Below are 23,151 nucleotides of genomic sequence, written 5' to 3'. Positions count from 1 at the left end.
AAGCAACAAAAGAAAAAAATAGATAAATGGGAACTCCTCAAGCTTAGAAGTTTCTGCACCTCAAAGGAATTTCTCAAAAAGGTAAAGAGGCAGCCAACTCAATGGGAAAAAATTTTTGGAAACCATGTAACTGACAAAAGACTGATATCTTGCATATACAAAGAAATCCTACAACTCAATGACAATAGTACAGACAGCCCAATTATAAAATGGGCAAAAGAAATGAAAAGACAGTTCTCTGAAGAGGAAACACAAATGGCCAAGAAAGACATGAAAAAATGTTCAGCTTCACTAGCTATTAGAGAGATGCAAATTAAGACCACAATGAGATACCATCTCACACCGATTAGAATGGCTGTCATTAAACAAACAGGAAACTACAAATGCTGGAGGGGATGTGGAGAAATTGGAACTCTTATTCATTGTTGGTGGGACTGTATAATAGTTCAGCCACTCTGGAAGTCACTCTGGCAGTTCCTTAGAAAACTAGATATAGAGTTACCATTCGATCCAGCGATTGCACTTCTCGGTATATACCCGGAAGATCGGAAAGCAGTGACACGAACAGATATCTGCACGCCAATGTTCATAGCAGCATTATTCACAATTGCCAAGAGATGGAAACAACCCAAATGTCCTTCAACAGATGAGTGGATAAATAAAATGTGGTATATACACACGATGGAATACTATGCGGCAGTAAGAAGGAACGATCTCGTGAAACATATGACAACATGGATGAACCTTGAAGACATAATGCTGAGCGAAATAAGCCAGGCACAAAAAGACAAATATTATATGCTACCACTAATGTGAACTTTGAAAAATGTAAAACAAATGGTTTATAATGTAGAATGTAGGGGAACTAGCAATAGAGAGCAATTAAGGAAGGGGGAACAATAATCCAAGAAGAACAGATAAGCTATTTAACGTTCTGGGGATGCCCAGGAATAACTATGGTCTGTTAATTTCTGATGGATATAGTAGGAACAAGTTCACAGAAATGTTGCTCTATTAGGTAACTTTCTTGGGGTAAAGTAGGAACATGTTGGAAGTTAAGCAGTTATCTTAGGTTAGTTGTCTTTTTCTTACTCCCTTGTTATGGTCTCTTTGAAATGTTCTTTTATTGTATATTTGTTTTCTTTTTAACTTTTTTTTCATACAGTTGATTTAAAAAAGAAGGGAAAGTTAAAAAAAAAAATAGAAAAACCAGGAAAAAAAGATGTAGTGCCCCCTTGAGGAGCCTGTGGAGAATGCAGGGGTATTGGCCTACCCCACCTCGATGGTTGCTAACATGACCACAGACATAGGGGACTGGTGGTTTGAGGGGTTGAGCCCTCTACCATAGGTTTTACCCTTGGGAAGACGGTTGCTGCAAAGGAGAGGCTAGGCCTCCCTATAATTGTGCCTAAGAGCCTCCTCCCGAATGCCTCTTTGTTGCTCAGATGTGGCCCTCTCTCTCTGGCTAAGCCAACTTGAAAGGTGAAATCACTGCCCTCCCCACTACATGGGATCAGACACCCAGGGGAGTGAATCTCCCTGGCAACATGGAATATGACTCCCGGGGAGGAATGTAGACCTGGCATCGTGGGACGGAGAACATCTTCTTGACCAAAAGGGGGATGTGAAAGGAAATGAAATAAGCTTCAGTAGCAGAGAGATTCCAAAAGGAGCTGAGAGGTTACTCTGGTGGGCACTCTTACGCACAATTTAGACAACCCTTTTTAGGTTCTAAAGAATTGGGGTAGCTGGTGATGGATACCTGAAACTATCAAACTACAACCCAGAACCCATGAATCTTGAAGACAGCTGTATAAAAATGTAGCTTATGAGGGGTGACAATGGGATTGGGAAAGCCATAAGGACCACACTCCACTTTGTCTAGTTTATGGATGGATGAGTAGAAAAATAGGGGAAGGAAACAAACAGACAAAGGTACCCAGTGTTCTTTTTTACTTCAATTGCTCTTTTTCACTCTAATTATTATTCTTGTTATTTTTGTGTGTGTGCTAATGAAGGTGTCAGGGATTGATTTAGGTGATGAATGTACAACTATGTAATGGTACTGTGAACAATCGAAAGTACGATTTGTTTTGTATGACTGCGTGGTATGTGAATATATCTCAATAAAATGAAGATTAAAAAAATGGGTATATAATGCTGTTGGGGAACAATTATTGTCAGAATGCTATATATGTATTAAATAGTAGACAGTATTAATTTACTGGATATAATTATGATCTTAAGACTAATAAAAATCTGTAATAATTTGTAATAAATTCCAAGTGAAGTCTTTGCCTTACCAACTGCATATCAACTGAAGCAGTGAAGGTAAATGTTAGGTGTTTGGTGTGATTGTTTTATTATCTGAGGGAAATTTTCACTTTCTAGGGAAACAATACTGATGAAATTAAAATCAATATGTTTCAGAAATAATGCCCAATTGCAATCAAGTATTTTACAGTAACCTCAAGGAAATGAATATATATCAATGAGTTTTTGATTACTTTATTGAACAAAATTTAACATGCTAAATTTAAACAATATTCATCAGGGTACCCAATCTATATGTTATTAATTGGATAAGGAACAATCCATTATATTCCAAGTCACATTTAGATTTCAATGAGTATTATAAAAATAACTTTAATATTAATAAATCTGTCAATCTGCCAATATTAGAAATATACAGTTTCTCTCTTTTTATTACTCCTTCTACCATCTTAAAGGTAATGACCCTCAGCAGGAAATGTAGGATAATAGCAGATTTATATGCAGTTTAATGAGGCCTCATTTGCATTTTTATTCAAAATATTCATGCAACTAAAATGTGGACCTGTGCTGAATCAGTTTTAATTTAATTTTATTGAGACATATTCACATACCATGTAGTCATACAAAGTGTACAATCAATTGTTCACAGTTAGTTCCATTATGTAGTTGTGCATCCATTACCAAAATTAACTTTTTTATTAAATTTAGTTTTATTGAAATACGTTCACACACCATACAGTCATCCATGGTATAAAATCCACTATCTGCAGTATGATAACATAGTTATGCATTCATCACCACAATCTATCTACCAAAATTAATTTTTGAACATTTTCATTACCACACTGTTCTAGTTTGCTAATGCTGCAGAATGCAAAACACCAGAGATGGATTGGCTTTTATAAAAAGGGGGTTTATTTGGCTACACAGGTACAGTCTTAAGGCCATAAAGTGTCCAAGGTAACACATCAGTAATCAGGTACCTTCACTGGAGGATGGCAAATGGCGTCCGGAAAACCTCTGTTAGCTGGGAAAGCACGTGGCTGGCATCTGCTCCAAAGTTCTGGTTTCAAAATGGCTTTCTCACAGGATGTTCCTCTCTAGCAAGCTTGCTCCTCTTCAAAATGTCACTCACAGCTGCACTGAGTTCCATCTCTTTGAGTCAGCACGTTTATATGGCTCCACTGATCAAGGCCCACCCTGAATGGGTGGGGCCATGCCTCCATGGAAATATCCCATCAGTTATCATCTACAGTTGGGTGGGGCACATCTCCATGCCAACAACCTAATCCAAACATTCCAACTTAATCCCCACTATTATGTCTGCCCCACAAGATTGCATCAAAGAATATGGCTTTTTCTGGGGGACATAATACATTCAAACTGGCACACACACACAAAAAAGTAATAAGAATAAAAATTAAAGTGAAAAGAACAAATAAAGTAAAAATGATCACTGGGTGCTTTTTGTTTTGCCCTGATTTTTCTACTTATCCATCCATACATTGGACAAAGGAGAGTGTGATCCACATGGCTTCCCCAATTACACTGTCACCCCTCATTAGCTACATTGTTATACTACCATCTTCAAGATTCAAGGGTTCTGGGTTGTAGTTTGATAGTTTCAGGTATTTACTGCTAGCTATTCCAATTTATTAGAACCTAAAAAGGGTTATCTGTATTGTGCATAAGAGGGCCCACGAGCATGACCCCTTGGATCTTTTTGGAATCTCTCAGCCACTGAAACTTATTTCATTTCATTTCACATCCCACTTTCAGTCAAGAGGATGATCTCCATCTGGAAGCGCCAGGTCTAGATTCCTCCACAGGAGTCATATTCCATGTTGCCAGGGAGACTTACACCCCTGGGTGTCAGATCCCATATAGAGGGGAGGGCAGTGCTTTCACCTGCCAAGTTGGCTTAGGTAAAGAGAGGGCCATATATGAGCAACAGAGATGCATTCAGCAGGAGACACTTAGACTCAATTATAAGCAGGACTAGCCATTCCTTTGCAGTAACAGTTTTCCCAAGGGCAAGTCCAGTGATAGTGGGCTCAGCCCATCAAACCACCAGTCCCCTGTATCTGTGAGCACATCAGCAACCATAGAGGCAGGGAAACCCAACACCCCTGCATTCTCCAACAGTTCCTCAAGGGGGCTCTGCATATTTTCTTCATTGTTTTTTTTTTTTAAATCAGCTATATCAAAAAATTAAAAGAAAATGTAGAATAAAAACTTTTCAAACAAACCATAACAAGGGAGTAAGAAAAAAACAACTAACCTAAAATAACTTCTTGATTTCCAACATGATCCTACTCTACCCCAAGAAAATAACCTAATATAGCAACCTTTCTGTGAACTTGTTCCTACCATACCCATCAGAAAATAGCAGACTGTAGTCATTCCTGGGCATTAGCAGAACAATTAAATTTACCCACAATACCTTATCTGTTCTTATTTGGTTATTTCCCCTTCTTTAATTTCTCTGTATCACTAGCTCCCCTACATTCTACATTACAAACCATTTATTTTAAATTTTTCCATGTTCACATTAGTGATAGCATATAATATTTCTCTTTTTGTGCCTTGCTTATTTTGGTAAGCATTAGGACTTCAAGGTTCATTGATGTTCACATATGTTTCATGACATCGTTCATTCTTACTGCCACATAGTATTGCATCATGTGTATATAGCACATTTTATTTATCAACTTATCTCTTGAAGGATATTTGGGTTGTTTCCATCTCTTGGAAATTGTGACTAATTCTGCTATGAACATTTATGTGCAGATATCTATTCATGTCACTGCTTTCAGAGGTTCCATGTATATACTGAGAAGTGCAATTGCTGGATCGAAGGGTAACTCTATATCTAGTTTTCTAAGAAAGTGCCAGACTGACTTCCAGAGTGGCTGATCCATTAAACAGTCCCACCAACAATGAATAAGAGTTCCAATTACTCCACCTCCCCTCCAGCATTTATAGTTTCCTGTTTGTTTAATGGCAGTCATTCTAATTGGTGTGAGATGGCATCTCATTTTGGTTTTAATTTGCATCAGTCAAATATCCAGTGAAGCACAACATTTTTTCATGTGTTTCTTGGCAACTTGCATTTCCTCTTCAGAGAATGTTCTATTCTGATCTTTTTCCCATTTTATAATTGGGCTGTCTGTACTTTTGTCATTGAGTTGTATGTTTTCTTTATATATGTATGTTATCAGTCCTTTGTCAGATACATGGTTTCCAAAATTTTTCCCATTGAGTTGGCTGCCTCTTTACATTTTTTGACAAATTCCTTTGAGGTACAGAAACTTCTAAGCTGGAAGAGTTCCAAGTTATGTATTTTTTTCTTTTTCTGCTGGTGATTTGTGTGTAAAGTCTAGGAAGTGGCCACCTAATACAAGTTCTTGAAGATGTTTCTCTACATTATCTTCTAGGATTTTTATGCTACTGTCTTTAATATAGAGACCTTTGATCCACTTTGGATTAATTTTTGTGTAGCATGTGTGGATTGGGGTCCCCTTTCATTCTTTTGTACATGGCTATCCAAATCTCTCAGCCCCATTTGTTGAAAATACTATGTCCCAGTGCAGTGACTTTGGGGGGGCTTATCAAAGATCAGTCAGCCCTAGGTCTGAGGGTATATCTCTGAATTCTTAATTCAATTCCATTGATCAGTATGTCTATCTTTCTGCCAGTACTGTGATGTTTTGACTACTGTGGCTTTACAATAAGCTTCAAAGTCATGAAGTGTAAGATTTTCAACTCCTTTTTTTCTTTTTGTGGCATGTTTTTAGCAATTTGAGGCATCTTCCCTTTCCAAATATATTTGATAACTAGCTTTTCCAAGTCTGCAAAGTAGGTTGTTGTAATTTTGATTGGGATTGCATTGGATCTGTACATGAGTTTGGGTAGAATTTGCATCTTAATGACATTTAGCCTTCCTATCCATGAACATAGAATATTTTTCCATCTTTTAAGGTCCCCTTCTATTTCTTTTAGTAGAATTATGTAGTTTTCTTTGTATTGGTCTTTTAAATCTTTGATTATGTTTATTCCTAGAGACTTGATTTTTTTACTTGCTATTGAAAATGGTATCTTTTTCTTGAGTGTCTCTCCAATTTGTTCATTTCTAACATATAGAAACATTACTGACTTATATGCATTAATCTTTTATCCTGCTAAATTGCTAAATTTGTTTATTAGCTCTAGTAGCTGTATTGTTGATTTCTCAGGGTTCTCCAGATATAAGATCATATCATCTGCAAATAATGACAGTTTTAATTCTTCCTTTCCAATTTGGATGCCTTTCATATCTTTGTCTTTCTGGAGTGCCCTGGCTAGCACTTTTATCACAATGTTGAATAGCAGTGATGACCATGAGCATAATTTTATTTTTCCTGATCTTAGAGGGAAGGCTTTCTGTCCCTCACCATTGATTACTATGCTGGCTTTCTGTTTTTCATATATGCTCTTTATCATATTGAGGAAGTTTCCTTCATTTTCTACATTTGAATTGTTTTTATCAAAAAGGGATTTTGGATTTTGCTGTATGTTTTTTCAGCATCTATTGAGATTATCATTTTATTTTTCTCTTTTGATTTGTTAATATGTTGTAAAACATTGATTTTCTTATGTGGAACCATCCTTGCATGCCTGGAATGAGCCCCACTTGGTCATGGTGTATGATTTTTTAATGTGTCTTTAGATTTGATTTGCAAGTAATTTGTTGAGAATTTTTGCATCTTATATTCATTGTGGAGATAGCTCTTTAGTTTTCCTTTTTTGTAGCATCTTTGCCTGGTTTTTGCTATTAGATTGATGTTAGCTTCATAAAATGTGTTAGGTAGTGCTCCATTTTCTTCAATGTTTTGAGAGTTTAGGTAATTTTAGTGTCAGTTCTTTTGGAAAGTTTAGTAGAATTCCCCTGTGAAGCCATCTGGCCCTGGGCATTTATTTGTGGAAAGCTTCTTGAAGCCTGGATCTCTTCACTTGTGATTGTTTGGTTAGGGTGTTCTATTTCTTCTCTGCTCAGTCTGCTTTGTTCATATGTTTCCAGGAAATTGTCCATTTCCTCTACATTATCTAGATTTTTGGCATGCAGTTTTTCATTTTATCCTCTTATAATTTTTTTAATTTCTTCAGGATCCACAGTAATGTCCCCTTTCTCATTCATTATTTTGTTTATATGGGTCTTCTCTCTTTTTGATTTTGTCAGTCTATTTAGGGGCTTGTCAATCTTGTTGATCTTCTCAAAGAATGAACTTTTTGTGTTGTTTATTCTCTCTATTGTTTTATTGTTCTCTATGTCATTTATTTCTACTTTAATACTTATTATTTCTTTTCTTTACTTGGTTTAGTTTGGTTTGCTGTTCATTTTCTAGTTCTTCAGTTGCTCCATTATTTCTTTGATTTTAGTTCTTTCTTCCTTTTTAATGTATGTGTTTAGTGCTATAAATTTCCCCATAAGTAACACATTTACTCCATCCCATAGGTTTTGGTATGTTGTGTTCTCATTTTCATTAGTCTCTATATATTTAGCAATTTTTCTTGCTATTTCTTCTTTAACCCACTGTTTGTTTAGGAGTGTGTTTTTTAACCTACAGGTATTTGTGGATTTTATAAGTCTCTGATGGTTATTGAATACTAATTTTATTCCATTTTGTTCAGAGAATGTACTTTGAGTAATTTCAATTTTTTAAACATATTGAGGCTTGTTTTATGTCTCAGCCTATGATCTATTATGGAGAAAGTTCTGTGAGCACTAGAGAAGAATGTGTATACTGGTGATTTGGGTTGTAATGTTCTATATATATCTTTTAAATTAAATTCATTTAACAGATTGTTTAGGTTTTCAATTTCCTTTTTTGTCTCCTCTCTGTTTGATCTATCTATAGGAGAGAGTGATGTGTTGAAGTCTCCCACAATTATTGTGGAAAAATCAATTGCTTCCTTTAACTTTGCCAGTGTTTTTCTCATGTGTTTTGTGGCAACTTGATTGGGTACATAAACATTTATGATTATTTCTTGTTGTGCTGCCCCTTTTATTTTTATGTATTGCCCTTCTTTGTCTCTCATAAGATCCTTGAATTTAAAGTCTTTTTTACATGAGATTAATACTGCTACTCCTGCTTTCTTTCGACTGTAGCTTGCATGAAATATTTTTTCCATCCTTTCACTTTCAATTTCTTTGTTTTCCTGTGTCTAAGATGAGTCACTTTTATGCAACATATTGATGATTCATTTGTTTGATCCATTTTGCCAATCTATATCTTTTAATTTGGGAGTTATTTACATTCAGTGTTATTACTATGAAGGCATTTCTTGAATCAGCCATCCTATCCTTTTGTTTATGTTTGTCAGATGTATTTTTTCCTTTCTTTCTTAATGTCCTTTAATATAGCAACACTGAAACCCTTTAGTACTTAATGTTTCTCCTTATTTCTCTCTTCTTTCTTTGTTTCTCTGTTATTAGGGCTCCCTTTAATATTTCAAGTAGTACAGCTCTCTTATTTGCAAATTCTCTCAGTAATTGTTTGTGAAAAATTTAAGCTTCCCTCAAATTTGAAGGAGAGCTTTGCTGGATAAAGAATTCTTGTTTGGCAATTTTCTCTCTCAGTATTTTAAATATGTCATACCACTGCCTTTTTGCCTTCATGGTGGCTGCTGAGTAATCACTACTTAGTCTTATCCTGTTTCTTTTGTAGGTGGTGAATTGCTTTTCTCTTGCTGCTTTCATAGCTTGCTTCTTCTCTTCAGTATTTGACAATCTGATCAGAATATACCTTGGAGTGGGTTTATTTAGATTTATTTGATTTGGAATTTGCTGGGCTTTTATGATTCATGTATTTGTAGTTTTTAGAAGATTGGGAACTTTTCCCCAACAATTTCTTTAAATGCTCTTCCTAGACCTTTACCCTTCTCTTCCTCTTCTGGAACACCAATGAGTCTTATATATGGATGCTTTAAATTTATCATAACCCTGAGGTCCATTTCAATTTTTTTTTTTATTTTTCCCCATTCTTTCTTTTGTTCTATCATTTTCCTTTCTGTTGTCCTCTAGGCCACTGAATCACTGTTCAACTTCCTCTAGTCTTGTAGTATGAGTGTCAAGAATCTTTTTAATTTGGTCAACAGTTTCTTTTATTTCCATAAGATTGTCTATCTTTTTATTTACTCTTGCAATTTCTTCTTTATGCTCTTCTAAGTTCTTCTTCATGTCATTTATATCCTGTGCCATGCTCTCATTGTTTGCCTTTAGTTCTTTGATTAATCTCTCCAAGTACTGCATCTCATCGGATCTTTAGATTTGGGTGTTTGGGTTTGGGTTATGTGTATCATCTGTTTTTTTCATGTGCGTTAACATTTTCTGTTGTTTTTGGCATCTTGGCATTCACTTAACTTGATAGTGTTCTTTTAGGATATGTAAGCTGATTCAAACACTTATCTCTAATTTCTCAGATCTACAGCTTTGTGGTTATACTTTCTTTAACAAACCAGCAGGTGGCATCACAAGGCACCTATTCCCCTCAAGTCAGTTTTCCCCCACTTTGTGAATTGAGTGGGGGTGTGAGTCTTGTGGGGTCCAATTGGTGCACCAAGTTTGCATGTTTATTTGGTGCTTCCCACCCTGAATGTTGGTCATGTGTCTGAGTGGTTAGGGAAGGAGGGGGTTTTAATAATCAAATCTCAAGGTGTTCCTGGAAATTTTAACTGTTCCAATAATGTAATCCTTTAGTTCAGTCTCACCACAGTTTGTCTCTATTGCTGACCCACATGTCCTTTGATTGGTGTATGGTCCCTGAGACTTGCAATTGGGTCCCTCTTCCAAGCCATGCCCTCCCAGGGCCTCTCAAAAGAGTCTAACAGATGACACTGAAAGCATGTGCATAAATAGAAAATTACAAAAATTAGATCTAATCACAATTTTTAACTCTCTGCTTCAAAGAATAACCTCAATAGAATGAGCAATTCACTCACAGAATGGGAGAAAATAATTGTAAATATATATCTGATAGCATATTTGTATTTAGAATACATAGGCAATGCTTACAACTCAATAATGAAAATAAAAATAAGAATTTTAAATGGGATAAGGATCTTAATGGATGCATGCTTCAACTTGCCTGAAACTGGAAAATGTTAAGCTATGTAAAGGAAACTCATCAGAAAATGAAATATTGTATGATATTATTCATATAATTTCCAGAAGTGGGAATCAACAGAGAGAAAATAGACTAGGGATTGCTTAGCTGACAGCACATGGAGGCATAGGAGTCCAATAGTTTAAGAGGTAGTTAAAGAGTCTGCTCACATTGGCTGTAGTTTGTTCTATTCTTTCTAGACACTATTTTAGTGAAGTAAGGTTTCTAATGAGAGAAACCTTTATTTTATAAAGTAACTGTTTAGATATCTTTATTTCCTTCTCAGCACTGCCCTTGTAGCATATTATGATTTTTGATATGTTGTATTTTCATTTTCATTTGCCTCAATCTATTTCCTAATTTCCCTTGTGATTTCTTGACTCATGTTGTTTATGAGTACATTGTTATATTTGCACCTTTTGCAAATATATTTTTCCTTTATCTTATGGATTTCCAACTTCATCTCATTGTGTTTGGAGAAAGATATGGAATGATTTCAATATTTTACATTTCAATATTAATTTATTATTTGTTAATTAATTTAGTAAATGATTTATAAATTATTTAATAACTTATAAACATTGATTTCAATGTTTTTTTATTTCATTGATTGACATGAGTCAACCCTGAAAATAGATCTAAATATAGCTAGACCAAGGCACATCTAATCTGAGTTGGCCCACTTGCAATGTTTACTGACTTTAAACTTAAGAAAACCAATCTGTGTATACTCTGTGTTCAGACTATCTGTAAACTCCTCATTACCTTCAGACTTCCTGCCTTTGCTTCAATGATATAAAGCACTGAAAGTGTTTCTAATTCAGGGAGACACACTTGTGGTTCATATTCCTTCTACTCACTTTGAATTGTGTTTGAAAAAAATTATTTCCCTCTTTAAATCTCCATTGTCAAATATTTAGCACTTTCTTGTGAATTGGTCACAGAAACCCTGCATCAACTCATATCAGAATGATGGAAAAAATATTCCATGCTTATAGTAAACAAATAAGAGCTGGGGTAGCTATAATAATATACAGACAAAACACACCTTTTGCCAAAAATCATTGTCAGAGATAAGCAAGGGTATTACATATTAATAAGAGTGGCAATTTACCAAGAAGAAATAACAATCCATAAATATTTATGTACCTGACTGTAATGCCCCAAAATGCATGAGGTAAACATGGCAAAACTGAAGGTGGAAAAAGAAATCTCTACAATATTTGTAGGCTTGAAAACACAACTCGCAGTAGATTGAACACCTAGATGGAAGGTCAATAATGAAATAGACAACTAGAATAATACGATAAATGAACTAGACCTAACAGATATATACATGAAATTGCAACACAAAGCAGCAGAACATATATTGCTTCTCAAGTGCACATAGATCATTCTGCAGAAGAAACCACATGTTGGGTCACAAAACAAGTCTCAATAAATTTAAAAAGCTTGAGACCAAAATGTTACAAAGCTCTTTCTCTGACCACAATAGAATGTTTCTGGAAAAAAAATTACTGGCACAGAATGGAAAAACATACCAATATATATGGAGGTTAAAAACATACTCTTAAACAATCCATGGGTTAAAGAAGCAATTACAACAGAAATCACTAAATTTCTCAGGACAAATGAAAACAAGGACAAAACATATCAAAATCTGTGGAGTACAATGAAGATAGTGCTTAGAGGAAAACTATAGCCATAAAGAGCTACATTAAAATTGAAGAAATATTTAACATCAAAGATCAAACTACACATATGAAGAAACTATAAAAAGATCAATAAATTAATCCCAAAGCAAGCATAAGGAAAGAATAAGAAAGATTGGAGCAGAAATAAAGAAAATTTTGAAAAAAGAAACAATGGAGAGAATAAGCAAAACCAAAAAGTTAGTTCTTTGGGAAGATCAACAAAATTGAAAAGCACTTATCTAGGCTGACAATGAAACAATAGAAAGGATGCAAATAAAATCAGGAGGGAGAAGGGGGACCTCAATAATGCCACAGAAATGAAAGATATATAATAAGATAGTAAAAATAAAAGTATGCCATCAGTTCAGAAAACTGGCATGAAATGAACAAATTCCAGGAAACATAAGAACAACCCAAACTGACTCTAGAAAACATAGATATCCTCAACATAGCATTTATAAGTAAAGAGATTGAATCAGTTATCAAAACCTCCAAACTTAAATAAAGCCCAGTAATAGATACACACCCAGGTGAATTCTACTAATCATTCCATGAAGAATCAATACAAATCCTGCTCAAACTCTTCCAGAAATTTGAGGATGAGGGAATGCTATCTCACGGATTCTATAAGGCCCCAACCAAAATACCAGAGCCAGATAAATATACAAGCAAAGAAAATTACATCCCAATTTCTTTTCTGAATACATGGGCAAATATCCTCAACAAAATACTCCCAATTTAAAGCAAACTGTACAAGAAAAAATTACACCTATGATCAAGTAGGTTTTATCTCTGATATGTAAGAGAGTTTAAACATAGGAAAATCAATTATTGTATTACATCACATAAACAAACAATGGTAAAATTAATATAAGCATCACAATTGATTCAGAAAAGCATTAGACAAAATCCAGTATCCTTTCTTGGTAAAGACAATTCAAAAATAGGAATAGAGAGAAACTTTTTTGGCATGTTAATGGGCACATATGAAAAAGCCACTGATAATATCCTACTCAATGGCTAAGGGCAGAAAATTTTCCCTATAAAATGTGGAAAAGTGCAAGGATGCCCAGCATCACTGTTGCTATTCCATATTATACTGAAAATTCTAGCAAGAGAAATTGGGCAGGAAAAAGAAATAATAGGCATATAAATTGGAGGTGATGAAATAAAATTTCACTATTGGTAGATGTCATGATCAAATGTATAGAAAATCCAAAAAACTACAAGAAAATTCTCTGAACTAATGGAGAAATTTAGCAAGGTGTGGTGGTACGAGGACAACATTCCATAAATAAGGAAGGTTTCTCTAGAGTAGTACTATGTTGTGGAGGAAATCAAGAAAAAATTCATTTGCAATGACAAGTAAAAATCAAATATCTAGGAATAAACTTAAGACAGGATGTAAATATGAACACAGAAATCTATGAAATAGCTATAGGGAATCAGAGAACTTAAATATTTTCCCTCTATTTCCTTTTTCTTTTTTCAAATTCTTCAATTGCCTGTATTTTAAAACTTCAACTTCTGCATGAGACCAGAGGAAGAGATGCTTATTTTGTCCAACATTTAAATTTTCTGTAGCATAGTATCTACTTTATCCTGTCTGGTCAGTTTATTTAAGCAACCTAAATACATGGAATCTAGAATAGAGAATGAGATTTATTATTCTGTACAAATAATTGTAATATCCAGATACATCCCTGAGTATTTTGGGCATAAAATAAAAAAGTTTTTGCAAAATCCCATTGAGGGACTGGGGAAAATGTGAAACTTTTAAACCTCTACTCCTAGGGAATTCTTGATTTTCTCTCAAGAATTAGGGACTCCCAATTTAATTAGCCAAGCCCTCAATCTTGAGTCTTGCCCTCATGAAATTTGTTGCTACAATGGTGAAGCTAAGCTTGCCTTGCAACTATGTCTGAGTCACTCCAGAGAGGCTCTTTTATTGTTCAGAAGTTCCCTCTTTTTAACCCAACTCTGCAAATAAACTCACTATGCTGCCCACCACATGTACATGAATCCCAGAGATCAGGCTTGCTCTCACATCATGGATTGAGAATGAATTCTTGACCAAAAGGGAAGAGAATACAATAAGCCTGGTGGTATATTCATCTGGGTAAAGATGCATGCAGCAATCTCTGTATATCTATATAAGCATCCATGTACACATATATAAATTCATACATATGCATATATGAACACACATTATAACTTATAACAATATTTTCTCTTATCACATTGAATTCATGAATATAATTTTTAGCTATGTCCACTCTATTTTTTTTTCCCTTTTCATCATTCCCTTCCTTCACTATGCATGTTTTCTTCTCCATATTTCAGGCTAGAGTCTCCTCATATATACTGTTTTCATGGTTACCAAATCATTCTTATGTACTTGGGGTAAACAGCTGACTAGAAGCCATGTGCAGGCAGGCCTGTGACTTTTAGAGCCTTTCTGTGGGTTAACTGGGGCAGTTTACACTTTGCATTAGGGCAGGCACATTTTATCTTTTAGTGGTGTTTGGACAGGGACCTTCTATTGTCAAATCCCCTAATGTTTGCTTCCTTCTTTGTGACTTAACCCTCAGTTATGCCCCTAAGCAATCTGCTTCTGGAGAAGAGGAAATAAGTGATTTTCATGGTGATGTGTGAGAACAGAAATCAGCATAGACTATTCCTATTTCCAGGGAATTTGTGGCCATCTGAATAACAGGGTGTCTTATTGTCCACAAGCCTGCGTCACTCATGTAGAAAATGAATTTCTACCCACTGGAACTTCACATATTCCTCAAAAAAAGGTGGACAAAAGAGGAAATCTAAAGGGAGATTAACATATTTAAATTAAGTTAAATTAAATTACAACATACCAAATCATGTGGATACAGCTAAAGCAGACTTAGAGAGAGAGTTGTTGTATGAAATGTGTATATTAGGAATGAAGAAAGATCTAAAAGTAGTAACCTACACTTTCACTTAAGAAACTAGACAAAGACAAGAAAATTCACACAAAAGAATAAAGAAGGAAGGAAATATTAAATTTTAGAGCAGTAATCAAGAATTGAAACCACTAAATCAATGGAAATAATGAATGATATCAACAGCTTGTTCATTGAAAACATCAAACAAATGATAAACCTCCAAACATGGTAACAAAGTTTGAAGCTAATAAGACTGAAATGTCAATATCAGAACTGAAAGTAGGGTCATCAATATTTATCAAAGACATTAAATTGACAGTGAGAGAATTCTACAAAAACTGTAGCCAACTATGTAGTAAAGAAATTAAATCTATAGTTAAATCCACCCCAATTAAACTCTAAACAAAAATTGTTGCACTGGCACAATCTATGAAAATTTTTAGGGAAAAATAAAGTCATCCTACTTAATATATTTTAGAAACAGAAGAAAGGGGAACAGTCTCATCCTAATTCTAAAACAAGGGAAAGATAATTCTTGTAATAGGAAAGTATATCCCAATATATCTCATGAACATGGACAAATAAAAGTGCAATAAACTACAGCTAATTGGCTTTCACCAAAAATACAAGAATCTGATTCTTTTTATTTCTCAGTGGTAAATAAATGAAGAAATAAAGCATTCATGAATCAGATAAGGGCTTTTTTTCTCAAAAGTGACCACACAGCTAGCATCATACTTGATAAAAGACTGGTAGCTTTTGACCTAAGATAAGGAACAAGACATGGATGCCCACTCTTGCCCTGCTTATGCAAAGTGCACTGGAAGCTCTAGCCCATGCACTAGGCAAGAAAAGGGAAAAAATGCAGATGACATGATTTCTTATATAAAAATTCCTAAGGAATTCACTAAAATACTATTAGTAATAAGGAAAGAGTGCAACAAGATAACAAGGTGCAACATCAATAAACAAGAACCAATTTAATTTTAACATTTCAATGAAAATTCTGAATGAATGTAAAAAATTCTACTTTCATGGCATCAAAAGCAATGAAACACTTAGAATAAATTTAAATAATATTTTGGAAACTGCTAAGAATTTCTGACAGAATCTAAAGATGAAAATAATTGGAGAGACAACACATCTTCAGGGATCAGACTCAACATTGTTAAGATGGTGATACTCCCAGAACTGATCTACAAGTTTAATGCTATCCCTATTACAGCCCCAGTTCAATTATTAGAAATTGGCAAACTGATTCTAAAATTCATATGGAAATACAAGGAACCTGAAATAGCCAAAATTATTCTGGAAAAGAGGAAAAAATTATGGGATCTCACACTTCCAAATTTCAAAATTGCTACAGAGTAACAGTAATCAAAGCAGTATGGTACATGTACAAGGATAGACAGAAAAATCTTAGAAACCAGGAGGAAAAATGATACTGCATTTGTGCTTACTAAAGTAAAAACAGGGATTTTTTTTTCTTAACTCATTACAGGTTGAGAGATGGAAAAGTGATTCTTGAAACTAAACAGGTAAAGGAGTCACTCCTGAAAGTATGTAGACAGAGTAGTCAAGAGCTCTATTGTGGAATCCTTATTATTAGAGTTACTGCTGAGTGGCACTTTTTTTTTCAACTGCAACTTTGAATCATGTGAAATGTTACTGTTTATGTAGACAAACCGAATTACCAGAGCAGACTTACCTGGTGACAGCACTCTAGAAAAGAGTGGCTTCCTTCTGCTTCTTCCCTGTGCTTCCTATCAAAGAAAAGGACAGGAAAAAGCTCCCAGCTTCTTTTTAATAATAAAGATGCTTGTAATTTCTGCTTTTTTCAGGGGTAATTTCAAGCACAAATACATATACAAAAACAAGATATTTTAAAATGTGATTGGTAGTAGTCAGGAAGTAGGCATATTGTACCCTTTGTTCAGAAGTCAGAAGTGGTAAGATCACTTTTACTTGTGCAATGATTCATCAAGCTGAATCAACATTGGCACCTAAGATCTAATTATGTTACATAATATATATATATTTAAGTTACTGCATGCTTTCATTAGGCCACTGGTTTTAAAACTTAACAAGTCCATACAAAGTATGATTTTATACATGATGTTCTTGTAAAACTGTGTTTTTCTAATAGCGCAGTGAATGTATGCCAAATGTAAACCCATCCCCAAATCCATTCTGAACTCTTGAACTCATTGGTGGTTCTATAAAAAATCTTTACAGTCCACAGGGCTTGCATTTTTTTTTTCTGTCAATTTTATGAAGAACTCATGATGCTTACTGCACAGGTAATACTTTGTGCCATAATCCTAATTTAGCTGAAAAATAGTTACCTATTCAATAAAGATTTATTTGCACATTTGTAATAAATGAGTGTGAGGGAAATATCAGTTGGCCAATATATTTATGGTGCACACTGCATCATTCCAAGAGAAAGAGAAGGTTAGTAAAGAAATGTTACAAGGAGAAAGATGAATATATGGATGTTAAATGAATGACTGTTTAAGTTTAACATACTGTATTCAAAGATCATACTGTGTTCACTCAGATATTTCAGGCAATATTAAAGTACTCCTTATTAATTAAACCAGAACCTCAGGTTGTGGATAACTTAAGATTCTAAAGTCATGTGACTCACTAGGATGCATCACCAGAAAATGAATTATAGCACATTTAATTACAGTCTTACCACTCTTCCTAGCTCATAACTGGATTTTGGAATTTCACCCCAGTTTGGTGAATATAAACAGCAATAAAGTTGGCAGGATTCCCAATCCTATAAGAGTTTTGAGCTTATAAGGCTGTATATCAAGGAATATCCACTCTCCCAAACCATGTTCTCCTCTCCACACACATCTCTCCCTCCCAACACCTCTCTCTCTGTCATTTTATTCTACTTTAGTAGTAATCTCTGGCAGACCAGGAAAAACAAACTGCACTAAATAACATAATGAAACCAAAGACTTAATAACTCATCATAACTTTCCATCAAAAATCATAATTCCACACTCAAACTACAGCTTTGAAAACACTTTTTCATATGTGGAAAATTACCTCAAATACACACACTCATCTCATAAAGTAAACATGACTATGTCATTACACTGATTAAACATCTCTCATAAAACAACTATGGGAAAACTGAAAATAATGGTGGAAATGAAGATGGGCTTAGAAGCACTGACCTGAAAAGAGTGTTCTTTGTTTTTTTCATGTTTATCACTCTCTTAGTTTTATTTTTAAGAAGTTTTAGGAATGCATAAAGCATTATTTTATTTTTTTTTTGGTTTTATGCTTTGTAGTTTCTATTAATGAAGCCTTAGTTTCTGAACAATCTTCGGGAAAAAAATCTTAGGACTATTTCCAACTGAGAAGAAAGGGAAACAGGAAGGGAAAGAGGGAATGAAGAGGAGGAGGGAGGGAGGGAAGGAAAGAGGGAGGGAAGGAGAAAGAAAGAAAGAAAAAAGAAATTGGAAATCTGTATTTCCTCAGGTACCCATGGAAACAAATGGGAACAAATAGATACTTTCCTTATCCCACTGTGACTGTGAAAGAGAAGGATGTGGGAGTTCAGTGTGATGCATGCAGGCATTTTACCCTGTGCAGAATATAATGACTTCACTTCATTTGCATAACCTTAATCATTCAGTAGACCTTGCTGGATAGTTAAACCAATGTGGATCTTGACATTTCCAGATAAATTACTCCTTCTGAGGAATAAAATTAAATCAGTAAACTAATAACCTTTCTATTTATAAATACTATGTTATTGAGCTGTAAAACTCCATTTTCCTAATATAAAATTTTAAGCCTGGGGGATTTTTGTGGATTAAACAGGAAGAAGAAAATGCTACTTAATGAACATTGATTGATGATGCATTAAAATGTTATTTTAATAATAGAACTGAGCAGAACTCCTTAAATTTCTGGAAGAAAAGGAAAAAAATCCATTTTGGTCTTAACTCTCAATATATTTGACGCTTCCACTTCCACTTCATATAGAAAAGAATTATGGACTTCCCTGACTGGAAAGGTAAGAAAAGAAAGGATAAAAACTGGAATAAAACCTTGAACACACTCGTCTTGACAAATTTGATATTAGAGATGTCCATCTACTTCTTGACTGCTGATTGTGATATTTACATAAGCATCTCTCTCTGAAAACAGTTAAACTAATTATACCTCTTCTATTGTCCTTGGGGAAAAAAGGATATAGATACTCCATTTCATTTTTATAATTTTCCAATTGTATACATCCTACGGGAATGAAGAAAATGAGTCACAAAAAAGTTTAGTGGCTGCTCAGTCAATGAGTCAATGTCAACTCCAGGAGATTCTATACAATGAGCTTCTGAGCTTCTTTTCTGTAATTGTGCCTTACTAGGACTCTTCAGCAGTTAATAAGATCACTTATAACCTGGAAATGCAAATGCCATGATTCTGAATTGCCATATCCACAATTAAAAAAACAAAACAAACAAACAAAAAACAACAACAAAAAAAACACCTTTCAGTTCCTCAGAGTACTTTGTGTTAGTGTCCTAGATTAATAATCCATTGAGGAGTAGTTATATAATCTGGAGACAGGCATATTTTACTTTCAGATTAACTTTTTGAGAAAAACAAAAAATCCTGAGCACATGAAATCTGTGCAACATGAAGATTTGCAGAACTTCCCAGCACTCTGGTTAAATTAATTAAGTGATATAGTTTCTACTTAACCAAATCCATGTGCTGTCTACAGAGATGTGCTTATTTTGTGAGCATTCACTGAATGTTATAAACACTTAACATCTGCATATCTTATTTTAATAAAATTAATATTAAAATTAAATCTATTCACAAATATTGAGATGGAGGACATGAACAAGTTACCTAACCAAAACTAGTCACAATCTTTTATCTTTGCAAGGCTCCAGTATAGTCATTCAAGATTTGTTGGTATCAAGGAATATTCATTTTGTTGCATATACATATCTGTTATTTCTTCAGGAAGTTTCTCTTATAATCTTCACCAAATGAGTGAACTTCTCAATCACTGACCGTATTCAAAAATATAGCTGTCAAATATCTTCACTTTACTTTTTAAATCTATGTAATTCCTATACCCATGGAGGTGTCTTTCCATAGGAGTTATCCCTTTCCAAAGCATTTTCACACAATATACAAAGGCATACAGTTATGCCTATACTTAGCATAGTTTTGCATGTCAAACTTAATCAGGAAAAAAATGGAGATCTTTTAATATCAAGTAAATAGTCTTAATCAGGTAGATAAATAGGTCAAGCATAAGAGGCTTCAAAACTTAATTTACAGCTGTTTGTTTGTATATTTGCATGTGTTAAAATTTTCCATGATGTTGCTCTATGGGCATTAGAAAAGCTGCAAATCCTGTTCAAAGGGCTCTCTCTCCCTCTCCATCTCCTTCTCTTTTTCCAGTTTCTTTTCTCATTTGGCATCAACATTTGAAGAAAATATATAGGACTGGAACCGTCGTACATCAATTCTTCTTAATCAATTGAATGCTAGGCATCTAATAGGATCACAGTAATGTCCCTGTTCTATCAAAGAAAATTGTTTCATTTCTTCATTCATCCGGGTGACAGCAGTTTGACGATGTTCCAGACTATTATAATCAAGCTCAACTATCAAATATATGATTGAGGTTTAATATGGTGAAGTGGGATGGCAACCAGTCGTTGTCCAATGTGCAGTTGGGCTTTACCTGTGGTAATTTTCCGCTAACTCCTTTACACTGTAGCCAAAGTGGGGGCGAGCCATCTGCAAATTCTCCCCAAACAGTTAACTATGAAGTAAATCTGCGAACAGCACAGCAGGAAAGAATCGCCCCAGCCCAGCAGGCAGGAAATGATGGCAGCTGCTGGGAAGGGGGCAGGTACAGTGGCGGCGGCTGCACTGCCCACGCGGGAGCGGTGAAAGGAGCGCCCAGGTAAGGGCCGACTACCCTTTCCATTGAACCTTCAGACACCTGGTCTCTAGGTTTCTGTTACTTTATCTGAGGTATTGATAGAGCTTTATCACACCGTGCGAACTGTTAGGGCTAATATGGAGAACTGCAAAGACTAAAATGGCTGATCAGCGACTTCTCCTTCAGATTTTCAAACTCGTCTGAATCCAATTGCTCTCGGGTCCTTTGCCTCTCGCAGCCTTCACTGGATCCCCGCTACCTGAGAACAAAGCGCTGCCGGCGTGCAAGCTGACTGCGGCGCCAGTGGCAGAATCAAGCTTTTAAAGTTAGCTGAAGCTCAACTGATCAAGGAAAAATTGACAGCGCATCCCACCACCACCCGGCCCTGGCTGGGCCTGCGTCAGCCTCGCTGCTGGCCGCGCCGCGCCCCTCTGGTGGGAGTTATGTAACAACCCGGAGCCCAATTCCAGATCCATTTTAACATGGGCCTCTCGAGGGCCTTAGGATGAGCCTGAATTGGGGCTGCGGATCTAAGCCGGAGGCCCAGGAGCCGGCTGCAGCTTACCCGGCAGGCGGCCGAGCTCCGGCAGTCCCCTGGGGGATCTGTCCAACAGCCCGACTGCGCGCTCCGGGGAACAGCATGTTCTCTGTTGGCATTGCGCCCACCGGTGCGCAAAGGCGGTCAAGAGTGTTCTTTAAAGGCTTTTGCAACACTGGTTTCTACTCAGACCTGTATCTTCAATAACAGTCTATAGTCCTATTGTTCTGTAAAATCCTTTCCTTTTGCTTTTTTATGATTTCATATCTCTTTATTGTCAACCAAACTTAATTTTGCATAACAATTTAAGCAAAAATTTTATATAGTCCTTGGTGTTCTAGCTAAAAGTATACCCAATATTCATAGTGATCGCTGAAATTTATAGACTTGCCTTGTAGGGCCCATAACATACCGAAATGTAATATATTTGACAAAGGCACAAACAAGGTGACAGGAAGCGAAGCTGTATTAGAGTAAGTAAATGACATCAGAGGCCAACTAGAATTCACAGTAAGAAATTAAGAGAATTAAAAATGATACTATTAATATATAATTCAATAAAAATTGAAATTTAAGTAATGTGTTAATTGTAATAGCATATAACAATGTATCAGTGTGTAACATATATAAATCTAATAGGCAGAAGAATAATAACAAAAGGGTGGAACAAATAGAGCTATGTAGGAATAATATTTCTCTATCTCACTTGAATTAAATTAGTATAAATGTAAAGTAGATTCTGATAATTTAATGTGTATATGGTATAGATCAACTAAGAAAATAGCTCAAAACCATATAATGAAAAATCATTAAAAGAATTAAAATGTTACACTAAGTGAAATAAACTAGGTATCAATTATACTATTAAGTGACCTATTCAGTTAAGGCAAAAGAAAGCACTAAAGGAGAAAGACAGTAACCAAAAACACACATAACATAAATTTAATGAAAGTAAACTGATATATAAAATTCCTATCATATAAATAGTTTCATTAAATAAAAATAAGTACTGTAATCAAAAGGTAAAGAGTGTTATACAAGACAAAAGAAAACAAGATTCAACTATATGCTGTTTACAAAAGACACACTTTAGATTCAAAGATATACATGGGTTCAAAGTAAATGGATGGAGAAATATATACCATGAAAAGAGTTAACAAATAGAATAGTATAAATACCCTTTTGTAATATTTGAAAAAAATAGATTTTAAGACAAAAAATGTTATAGATAGTAAGAGGTATATTTTATAATGATAAAAGTGTTAAATTGGCAGGATGATATTGCAATTATAAACATCTCTTCAGCCAATAAGCAGTCACAAAATACATGAACAAGAAAATGACAGTAATTGCTGTACACATCAATACACCATTGTGAATAACTGATAGTAACACTAGACAATCAGAAAGGACAGGGAAGACTTGAGCAACACTATCAACCAACTCTACCTAACAGAACTCTCCACTCAAAAACAGCAGAATAGGCATTATTTTTAAACACATGGCAAGGCCATAAAATAAACCTGAACAATGTGAAAAGATTTAAATTATACAATGTATATTCTCCAACCACAATTAATCAGATTACAAATTAACAACAGACATTTTGGAAATATGCAAACATCTGTAAATTAAACTA

The sequence above is a fragment of the Choloepus didactylus genome, chromosome 24 (genome assembly GCF_015220235.1).
Source record: "Choloepus didactylus isolate mChoDid1 chromosome 24, mChoDid1.pri, whole genome shotgun sequence".
NCBI classification, from domain to species: domain Eukaryota; kingdom Metazoa; phylum Chordata; class Mammalia; order Pilosa; family Megalonychidae; genus Choloepus; species Choloepus didactylus.
Note: the sequence above shows the minus strand (reverse complement) of the source record.